General features: G+C 44.0%; 2 long non-coding RNA genes across 3 annotated transcripts in view; both read left to right on the plus strand.

The window, feature by feature from the left end:
* The window catches only part of LOC118392256 (uncharacterized), a 45,657-nt gene extending 38,226 nt beyond the window's left edge, over nucleotides 1-7,431 (plus strand). For both annotated transcript variants that reach the window (XR_004827337.2, XR_004827338.2), the window contains exons 10-12: nucleotides 3,232-3,529; nucleotides 6,785-6,944; nucleotides 7,072-7,431. This is a non-coding gene — a long non-coding RNA (uncharacterized LOC118392256). The remainder of the gene's footprint in view (nucleotides 1-3,231; nucleotides 3,530-6,784; nucleotides 6,945-7,071) is intronic.
* Nucleotides 7,432-7,483: 52 nt separating this feature from the next.
* Nucleotides 7,484-9,631, plus strand: LOC118392257 (uncharacterized). The gene is made up of 3 exons (XR_004827339.2): nucleotides 7,484-7,702; nucleotides 8,709-8,906; nucleotides 9,325-9,631. It is a non-coding gene; the product is annotated as an uncharacterized LOC118392257 (long non-coding RNA).
* Nucleotides 9,632-10,528: the final 897 nt, after the last annotated feature.

The following is a 10,528-nucleotide window of genomic DNA, read 5'->3' on the forward strand; positions in this document are numbered from 1 at the left end:
CTGTCCCCATGTCTGTACCTCGTCTGTCTGTTTCTCCCTCACTGCCATGACACCCTACAGACAGTCAGAGTAGACTGTTTGGTGTTGAACACACACACACACACACACACACACACACACACACACACACACACACACACACACACACACACACACACACACACACACACACACACACACACACACACACACACACACACACACACACACTCACAGCCCACTCTTCTCATCACAAACCATTATCTACCCCCCCAAACTCACTAACACCGCACATACACACACTACAGTCCCCACTATTGGGAAATGGGAAACTCTCTTCTCATCCAGCATTTCTTTATTCCGAGCAGCAGATAGGAGGATAAGTCATGTTTACTGAGAGCCACAGAGAGATCCCCTTTCTCTTCTCCTGGGACTCTAATTGGTGTTAATTTCAGGCTTCTCTGTCGAGGCTGGCTGGAGCGCTGGCTGAGGCGACAGGTTCCTGTGGAGCTGGGACACACACTCGCACACACAAAACACACAGAGGGAGACCGAACCCCACTAATCAGAGTTGGCGGGGAACTTGCTGCGCTCATTTTGGCAAGGAAATCTCCAACAACTGCTTAAACAATGGGGCAAGACACCGGCTGGGTGCCTCGTTGAAAACAAGCCTCCCAAAATACTAATGTGTGAGGGACACTTGAGAGGTTCCCGAGCTAAGACAATGCCAAGTCCCACAATAAAGTTTGTCAGATAATCAGATTGGTTGTTTTTAAGACATCTAATCATTTACCCTCCAATTAAATGGGACACATACCCAATGATTTGTTTTTTAATCCCCGTGGACTTCATGTTGGTTCAGGTTTTAGCTCCTGTGATTTTGTTATATGAGATAAGAAGAAGAAGAATTAAGCTTTTATGGCCTCAGATCACATGTGATCAGATATAATATTGTAAAACACTCAGGCATTTTGGAGTTACTGTATATCCCCCATTAAACCACTCAACCACTAATTGAATGGCAGAAGACTTTGATTCACCTGGGTGTTACCTATAGTGGCATCACAAGAGTGTAATAACACATAATATTTTGTCCAGCCTTGTTCCTGATTTTAGAGTACCCCAAAGAGTTAACAAGAGTGTATATATTTGACTAGCATTCTACAAATCAAATCAAACTTTATTTGTCACATGCGCCAATTACAACAAGTGTAGACTTTACAGTGAAATTGTCACGTTGATAACAATGATTCAGGAGACAGGCGCAGGAATGCGTAATAGTTTTTGAAAATTACGTCCCAAATTACGGTGTGCCATGTTAGAGCACGGGGACAAAGACCAAACAAACACGTATACAAAACACAGGGTTGAAACCCAAACAAAAGAGCGAGGAGTACCCTGAATAAAGACACACGTGCACAATGATTAACACATGGGATGAGACCTGTAATCATACGCGCAATCCACAAGGGCACGAAAGCCCAAAACTCACAGCACAGGTACTCACACACACCAACGGACATTGTAACAATAATCAATAGCCCAATGGAAATCAAAGGGCACACTTATAACAGTACAAATCAGTGGGAATAGGGGACAGGTGTGCGCAATGAAAGTTCTGAAGGGATCCGTGACAGAAATGCTTACTTACAAGCCCTTACAAGCCCATAACCAACAGTGCAGTTCAAGAAGAAGAAAATATTTACCAACTAGGCTGTAATAAAAAGTAACACAATAAGAATAACAATAACAAGGCGGGGGGGCACCGGTCAGTCTGCGGGGGTACAGGCTAGTTGAGGTAATCTGTACATGTAAGTGGGGGCGAAGTGACTATGCATAGGTAACAAACCACCAGCGAGTAGCAGCAGTGTACAAAAGGGAGGGTGTCAATGTAAATTTTCCGGTAGCGATTTTATGAATTGTTCAGCAGTCTTATGGCTTGGGGGTAGAAGCTGTTGAGGATAATTTTGGTCCTAGACTTGGCGCTCCGGTACCGCTTGTGGTAGCAGATAAAACAGTCTATACCTTGGGTGTCTGGAGTCCCTCACATCGCATTTTATATAGGTCCTGGATGGCAGGAAGCTTGGCCCCAGTGATGTACTGGGCTGTTGTCATGCCCTCTTCACGACTGTCTTGGTCTGTTTGGACCATGATAGTTCGTTAGTGATGTGGACACCAAGGAACTTGAAACTCTCGACCTGCTCCACTACAGCCCCATCGATGTTAATGGGGGCCTATTCGGCCCACCTTTTCCTGTAGTCCACGATCAGCTTCTTAGTCTTGCTCACGTTGAGGTTGTTGTCCTGGCACCACACTGCCAGTTCTCTGACCTCCTCCCTATAGGCTGTCTCATCGTTGTCGGTTATCAGACCTACCACTGTCGTGTCGTCAGCAAACTTAATGATGGTGTTGGAGTCGCGTTTGGCCACGCAGTCGTGGGTGAACAGGGAATACAGGAGGGGCCTAAGTACACACGGTGGTCTGTTTGAAACATGTAGGTATTACAGACTCGGTCAGGGAGAGGTTGAAAATGTCAGTGAAGACACTTGACAGTTGGTACAAGCATGCTTTGAGTACAGGTCCTGGTAATCCGTCTGGCCCAGCAGCTTTGTGAATGTTGACCTGTTTAAAGGTTTTGTTAACATCGGCTACCGAGAGCGTTATCACAGTCATCCAGAACAGCTGGTGCTCTTGTGCATGCTTCAGTGTTGCTTTCCTTGAAGCGAACACAAAAGGCATTTAGCTCGTCTGGTAGGCTCGCGTCACTGGGCTGCTCACGCCTGGGTTTCGCTTTGTAGTCCGTAATAGTTTTCAAGCCCTGCCACATTTGATGAGCGTCAGAGCCGGTGTAGTAGGATTCAATCTTAATCCTGAATTGAAGCTTTGCTTGTTTGATGGTTCGTCTGAGGGCATAGCGGTATCTCTTATAAGCGTCCGGATTAGTCTCCCACTCCTTGAAAGCGGCAGCTCTAGCCTTTAGCTCGATGCAGATGTTGCCTGTAATCCATGACTTCTGGTTGGGATATGTATATACAGTCATTGTGGGGACGACATCATCAATGCACTTATTGATGAAGCCGATGACTGTTCCAGTCTGTGCTAGCAAAACAGTCCTGTAGTGTAGCATCCACGTTATCAATACTTCCGTATTGAGTGAGTCGCTGGTACTTCCTGCATTACTGGCACAGCAATGCAGGAAGAATTTCCCCAAAGGAATGACACATTTAATCGATCAACTCCTTGTGTTTATAGAGACGAGCGGTGATTGTGTATGGCGGTTGATCCGGGGGAAGTTCCTAGCAATCAACGCTGCCGGCATGAGCTGTGCCTGTCCTTGCAGCCCAAGAGGCCTGTTGCCAGAACCGGGCGGCCCTATACACTCACTACGCAAGTAGGACCCTGCAAATTACGCTAGGGCCCGCCTCCCCCTTGTGTCAAAGCGGGTGTCAATGTTTACAACTTCGATGAGAGGATGAAGTGGAAGTATCCTTCTGGTCACGAAAAGAGAGAACAAAACACCATGAGAGTGAATTGTGGGAACAGCAATCAGGTAAACTTGTGTTTGATGTCAGCAAATAAGTTGATGTGCCAGCTTGCAGTGCATCTCTCTCTAGTATGTCTGTCTTGCTAACCTAGCTGGGTAGTGCATCTCTTGGTCTGTCTGTGTCTTGCTTGCTTGCTTGCCAGCCACTTCCAAGGCTGTGTTCTGTGAACTTGTGCCTAACAAAAGTGAGAGTGAAATAAAACTATTTATTACGTTTGACAAACGCCAACGGGCAATGGTGTTTATAAACTGCAGCTCGGAAAAGATAACCGTGTTGCGCGTGAACATGCGTTCATATGTGCGTGCACGAAATGAACCTCGCGCTTTCCAGCAGCAACCTCTGTGGGGACCAGTCCAGAAAATATATGGGAGTGACGGTACTCCTCATCGGCGCACATCATTTTAAAACAAGAAAATTATTATCTAGTCACTCAGTCAAGGTTTAGTTACAACTCTGGACTAATGCAAGATGGAAAGCAATGGATTGACATTAACTATTGATTTATATATTGAATTGAAAACGTTGATTTGCTGGGCATACTGGGCAATATGGAAACACATCCCTCAGTAAATAATAACCATAAATTACTCAGCCAAGCCATAGTATAAATAGTATTTTATGTTTGAAAATATATAAAAGGAAATCTGGGGGAGCCAGTTTGAATGGGCAGCTGATAAAATTAATACTAGTATTGTTATCTATAATTTACAGGTGCTATGCTTACGTTTCTCAGCAGAGGAGATGCTGGATCATCAGACAGTACAAGCACAGTTAATCCACATCCAGCCAGTACTAACACAGATCCAGGTGAAGTACAGGCAGCCTCAGCCAGTACTAGCACAAACCAGAGGTGTACAGCCAGCATCAGATACTAGCAGCTCAGACCGCAATAGAACAGTTGCTGCTCCACAAAATGCCCCAGCAGATTGGCCCCCAGTCTTAACATACTTTATGAGGACTGAGTTAGTGCTCAGTGGTCCATTCAAACCAGGACTGGATTTTTTACCCTAAAGACAAGTCTAGAAGAGGTTTCCATTCAGGCTTATTACAGAGACAGCTGTCAAATGGGGGAAAGATGAGCTGAGCAAGTTGTGTATTGTTTTAGCTGTAAGCTCTTTTCTACAAAAGAATATAAAATAATAAAGGAAGGCGTGAATGACTGCTCAAATATCAACGCCATTCTGAAACACCACGGGGGTAATCCTGAACACACAAACAATATGATTAAGTGGAGAGAACTTGATCTGCGCCGAAGTCGGGACAGACTCTCGACCAGATACAAATGACAATTTTGGAGGCTGAAAGAAAGAGATGGCGGGATGTCCTTACACGTTTAATAAGTATCACCCAGTCTCTGGCTGAAAGAAGCCTAGCATTCAGGGGTTCATCAGACAAACTCTTCCAATCAGATAATGGAAACTTCCTAAAAGAGGTTGAATTACTTGCAAATTTGACCCCATTATTTAAAATCTTCCCAGCAAAAGTAAAGATGGAGAGACACATGCTCATTACCTTGGGAAGCACACACAGAATGAGCTGATATAGATTGTAAGTGACAAGATTCTGGAAGCAATAGTGACTCAAGTAAGAGACTCAAAGTACTTCTTCATCATCTTGGACTGTACACCTGACATTGGTCACCAGGAGAAAATGTAAATTATTCTGAGAAGTGTGGCTTTAAAGGGAAAGCCAGAGATCAAGGAGCACTTCCTCGGCTTTGTGAATGTTGAGGTTTACAACAGGCTTGAACCTGTCCACTGTCATCTTAGATAAGCTGAACGAGCTGAAGATTCCATTTGAAGATTGCAGAGGGCAAGCTTATGATAATGGGGCCAAACATAAAGGGCAAGCACCAAGGAGTACAAGCCAGACTGCATAAAGAAATCGACCCATGTGGAGCACATACTCTAAACCTTATCATTGCAGATGCTGCCAAATCTTTAAAAGATGCAGAAGCCTAGCATTCAGAGATTCACACTTAAGAGTGTTTTTAAGAAACACGTGAACATAACTGAAGTCATGGAGTGACACAAGATGGGAGAGTAGGCTCCAAAGTCTTCATGCAATCAGGTATCAGGCTTCTGAGGTTCGGGAGGCATTACTGGAAGCCAGACAGATGATCAACGATCCTGTGGCCAAAGTGCTTGCAGAGGAAGTTGGGTCCTACCGCTTATTGATTTGCTGTGTCGTATGGTGTGAGATACTGACAATGACAAACAAGGTGAACAAGCTCCTCCAATATGTCTCAATTCAGTAAATTCGCAGTGAATTTAATCTCAAATGCAAAGGCCTCCCCCACTACATACCGGGAAACTGGATTCTCTGTGACCCAGACAACAACCAAAAGCATTTTTGAAGAAATGAATGTGGAGGATGTTCTGAAAGAGAAGAGACTGAGACACAGCAAGAGGCATTTCATCTATGAGGTCGCTGATGAACCAGTGACTGATGCACTGAAAAACCTTCAAGTCAACTACTTCATGTCACTGCTGTGATATTCATGAGTTTTGGAACACTCAACCAGGTGAAAACCAAATATGGAGTTCTGCTGAACTTCCGCACTGCCTCTCAGATGTCCAGTGAATCTTTAAAGGTTCACTGCATGGAAGCTGAAAACACTCTAACCTTCAGTGGAATGGATCTGGCACACGAGATTCAGAATGTACCTGATCTTCCATCAGATAAGATGACTGCCTTTGAGCTGCTTTCCTTTCTCTGTGAGCAAAACCTGGAGGAACTCTAGTCTAACCTTTGGATAGCCCTAAGAATTGCAGTCACCCTACCAGTAACAGTAGCATCAGCAGAGAGGAGCTTTTCAAAATTAAAGCTCATCAAAAGCTACCTGTGACAGGTCTGTTACCTGTTTCCTTGCCTCGGTTGGCTCAGCGGCTTCCCATCAAACTTCACACTCCACCGGATCTTCGGGCTCCCCCTCTGCAGCGGGATTGACAGGCGTCTTGCCTCAGCCGGATCATCGGGCTTCCATGCCTCACACGGCTCGCCAGACTCTCACGCTTCCAAGCCCCAACCGTCTTGCCCCAGCGCCCATGCCTCGGCCGGTTCGCCCAGGTGGGACACCGGTTGGCGCCCTTACAGGGGGGATACTGTCACGTCTGCTCCCGCTCCCCCCTCTGTTTCCCGCTTCTGCATGAATTGTTTTTTTTTGTCTGTATTATTAGTTTGCTGACGCTGTTACTGTCTCGTTCCATGTCCATTCTTTATTAAACGTTTTACTCCCCATACATGCTTCGTCTCTCCAGCGTCGTCCAATGTGACAACCTGAGGTCTTCCATGTCACAGGAGTGACACGTGTGTGTGGTCTGGCCATCATGAGCATAAATCATGACGTGGGGAAACACATGTCCTATGATGACATCATTGATGATTTTTCTCAAAGTGCAGTAGAGGAATATTTTGATGGTAAGATTTGAATTCAAACATTGAAATGTTTACATTCTTCGTGACATTTAAGATTGTATGGCAGAAGTGGATTTGTGTAAATGACTGCTTAACTAACTATGTGACATACTTTCTCAACTTCTTCCAGACAGTACAGATAGACTGGTGCTGATGCTGGAAATGCCCAGACTGCAGAGGGAACCAAAGTTAATCACACAGCTGTATAGATTTTATTTGACTGTTTTAAGACATACAGCTGCAGCCAGAGCCTATAGGCTTATGTTTACATTGTATAGACAAAGCTAATTGTATAATACTGTGAGGACTGGACTAATTGCCAGGCAGCAGAGCCATAGCTCAGTGTTATATTTGATTATTTTCTACTTTTGATATTTTCTACAATTTCTTATTTATGTTCACGTTAATATTCACTTATCTTAAGATTCTATAGAAAATATTCTATTCATTAAAATTGTTTGTTTATACCTTTGTCTGTATAGGTCTACTTATTCTTAGATTGACAGGTGGAGCAAACTGTTTTAAAGGGGGGGGGGATTGTAGTGGGAGCACTGAGGGATCAGGTGTGACTGTGTGGCAATGGCAAATGGTTTACATGACTCACAGTTCAGGTAGGAGGGCCCCTTAGCAGAATTTTTGTTTAGGGCCCCAGGGAGGTCAGGACCGGCTCTGCCTGTTGCCCTCTGCCAACCTGGCTGATGGCACCACGGACCTCATCCTAGCTTCCCGCCTCGACTTCCTCCGACAACAAGGATGACCGTGTAGGGAACTCTTTGAGTTGTTAATGAGAATTGTTTTGCTATTATTTATTGATGTTGACAATCATAAAAGATAATTAGATGTAAGATGATTCAATCAGAGGGGGATATCACCCCCCCCCAAAAAAAAGTTAGAAGATTTAGCAAAGTTACTTGCTAAGTAAATACAGATTTTTTCCAAACCATATTAATCTCAGGTAATGTATTATGGATCAAGCCAGTAAAACTTTTGAAAGTCACAAGGAGTTCAGGAGGAGATGGAGAAGTGACTCACTCAGTCACTTACTCACTCAGTCACTCCCATGTACTGCATGTCATGGGTTACTCAGCTTTCACAGAGAGATGGAGATTGAGTGGGAGAGAGTTTCCCTGTACTTCGCTTGCACACCTCATGGTTTAGTTTGCTGACACAGCTCTTTCTAAATCGGGGTATACCTCAATTCAGACATGCTCTTGCTTCCCACTCTTGCTCTCTCACTTTTCGTAAATATCCCAATTCTACAAAGTGATATCCCAATTCTACAAAGTGCTCTGGATAGCTTGCATCATCCTCCTACACGCACACACGGGATGGTAGGATGTTCATTGCATTATACCTCTGTTATATCTGCATAGCCCATCCACCAAGGAGTGAGAGGCCACTAGGTGTATTCATAGTTTTGACAGAAAGCTTTTTAGGGGAAACTTGGTGTGAATACTAACCAGGCCCAGTCATAAAGTAAGTCTGATGGAGAATAAATCGCTCCTCTCCTCTCAGACAGTCTGTGGAGTAGAACTGAGTAGTGATGGGGGGGATAAAGAGATTGTTTTCTGGGGCAGTGAAAGATTGAGATCTTTGGCACTGTTGATTGACCCCTTCTTTTCTGCCTCTTTTCCCTACTCTCTATCCATCCCCTCTTGTCTTTACTCCCTTCTCTTTATTCCTACCTCTATCCATCCATCCCTCCCTCTCTCTCTCCATTCCTCCCTCCCCTAACTTCCCTCCATCCCTCCCTCTCTGCCTCCACAGTTTGACATGTCCTTCATGGAGGTGCACCGTGTGCGGGAGATCCGGTTTGTTCCGAAGCACAGCAATGTGATCTCAGAGGTGGACCAGTGGGAAAAAGATCTGTAACCAGGTCTGTACGGCCCATCCCAGCTACGACACAGGCCATAGCAACTGGAACTGTGATGAGGAGATCATGCCTCATGCGGCTATACATGTCAGGTACGCTATTCATAATTTGAATCTGTTGGTTTTGTTAAGAGATTTAGGAGTTTGAGGTTTACCCACGCGCAAACACACACACACAGTGGTCCCATATCTTCCACCACAACATCAGTAGAGATCTTTTTATAGCATGATGGTGGCTCTCCCTCCACCACCACAACATCAGTCGAGATATTTTTATAGCATGATGGTGGCTCTCCCTCCACCACCACAATTTCAGTAGAGGTCTTTATATAGTACAACAGTGGCTTTCCTCCTGAACACATCATTTACTTTATGCTCCATTATACTTTGCCAATGAGGCATGGCTGTGTAATTCTAGTTTATCTAATTTAATATCCCTTCCACTGTTAAGAGCCTACTCCCTTTTAATTAAAATACAAGTCCATTCATTTATTGCCTTTTTCCTCTCTAGTAATTGTTCTTGGAATGAGTCAGCAAATGAGCGGCTGAGATAATTGATGGTGATAACCCCGATCTCCCCCTCAAAAATAAAGAAAAAAAGAAGACGGAGAGAAGTTGGCTGCTTTCTTTCACTGCTAGACACAATATTCGTAGGTGACTTCAATAGTATATATTTTAAAGTAAATATGGTTACGTGTTTGGTTGCGTCTGTCTGGATTGCCTGATGGGCAGTGCATGCACAGTTGGGCCTATTCAAATATTACTTGAATCACCAGTGTGACTGACTGGAAAATAAAATCTGTATGGTCCTTGCAGCATCATCTGAGTTGAATTTTTATTAAAGCCGGGGTCTCCATACTGCATTAACAACTGTCTCACTACTAACGGACCATTCCAAGTCCCATCACCAGTGTTTCTGTCACCAAACCACGTGAAATCTAAATACCAATCTCCATTTCTACTCTAAAATGGGCAATAAAGTTTCTGAACTTGGATCTTGATCTGCATTCCATTAGTTTTACATCTGTGATATGGACCGTAAAGTCAGACTGGAAACGAACACTCATTATGTTGATAAATGTGTAGCTGTCCTTCTGTGTGTCTCTCTACAGTGTTCACTGCCTGCTGATCAGACTATTTGCCTGAGGTGTTGAAAGAGGGACCGTAATAGAAGGATCAAATCTCTCGTGGCAAGCAACTGTCCCGAATTGTGCTAGAAAGTCCTGCGTTTGGGCCCTTTAGCCCTCATCCTGTAACCACACAATGTCCTGCATTTAAAAAAAAAAAAGTATAACATTAATTGAAAAAAAGTCAATTTGTCACGTATTTGACTTCCCATTTATTTGATGAGAATTAGCATCAGGTTGCGGTTTTGACAAGATATATAGGCTATCACATGGTGCTTTCCCTTCTCAGTCAAGTATCTTACTTGATGTATCTTACTTACAAGTATCAAGTATCTTACTTGATCTCCCCCCAGAACTTACTGTTAGCGAGTATCTGATATCTGACACAATTATGCAAGATCTTAGTTCAGGTTTCCGAGATTATGGAGACCCATACCCACAATGAGATGAAAGAAAAGAAGGAATCTGTTCTATATTCCTCAATCAAGTACGTGACTGATATTCTGTGTGGACATCCGAAGACAATGTGTGGAAGTAGAAATCACAGAGCTAGACTGTCAGTATTGCATCACTGTTTCCGCATATCAC

The sequence above is a fragment of the Oncorhynchus keta genome, chromosome 13 (genome assembly GCF_023373465.1).
Source record: "Oncorhynchus keta strain PuntledgeMale-10-30-2019 chromosome 13, Oket_V2, whole genome shotgun sequence".
Classification (NCBI taxonomy): domain Eukaryota; kingdom Metazoa; phylum Chordata; class Actinopteri; order Salmoniformes; family Salmonidae; genus Oncorhynchus; species Oncorhynchus keta.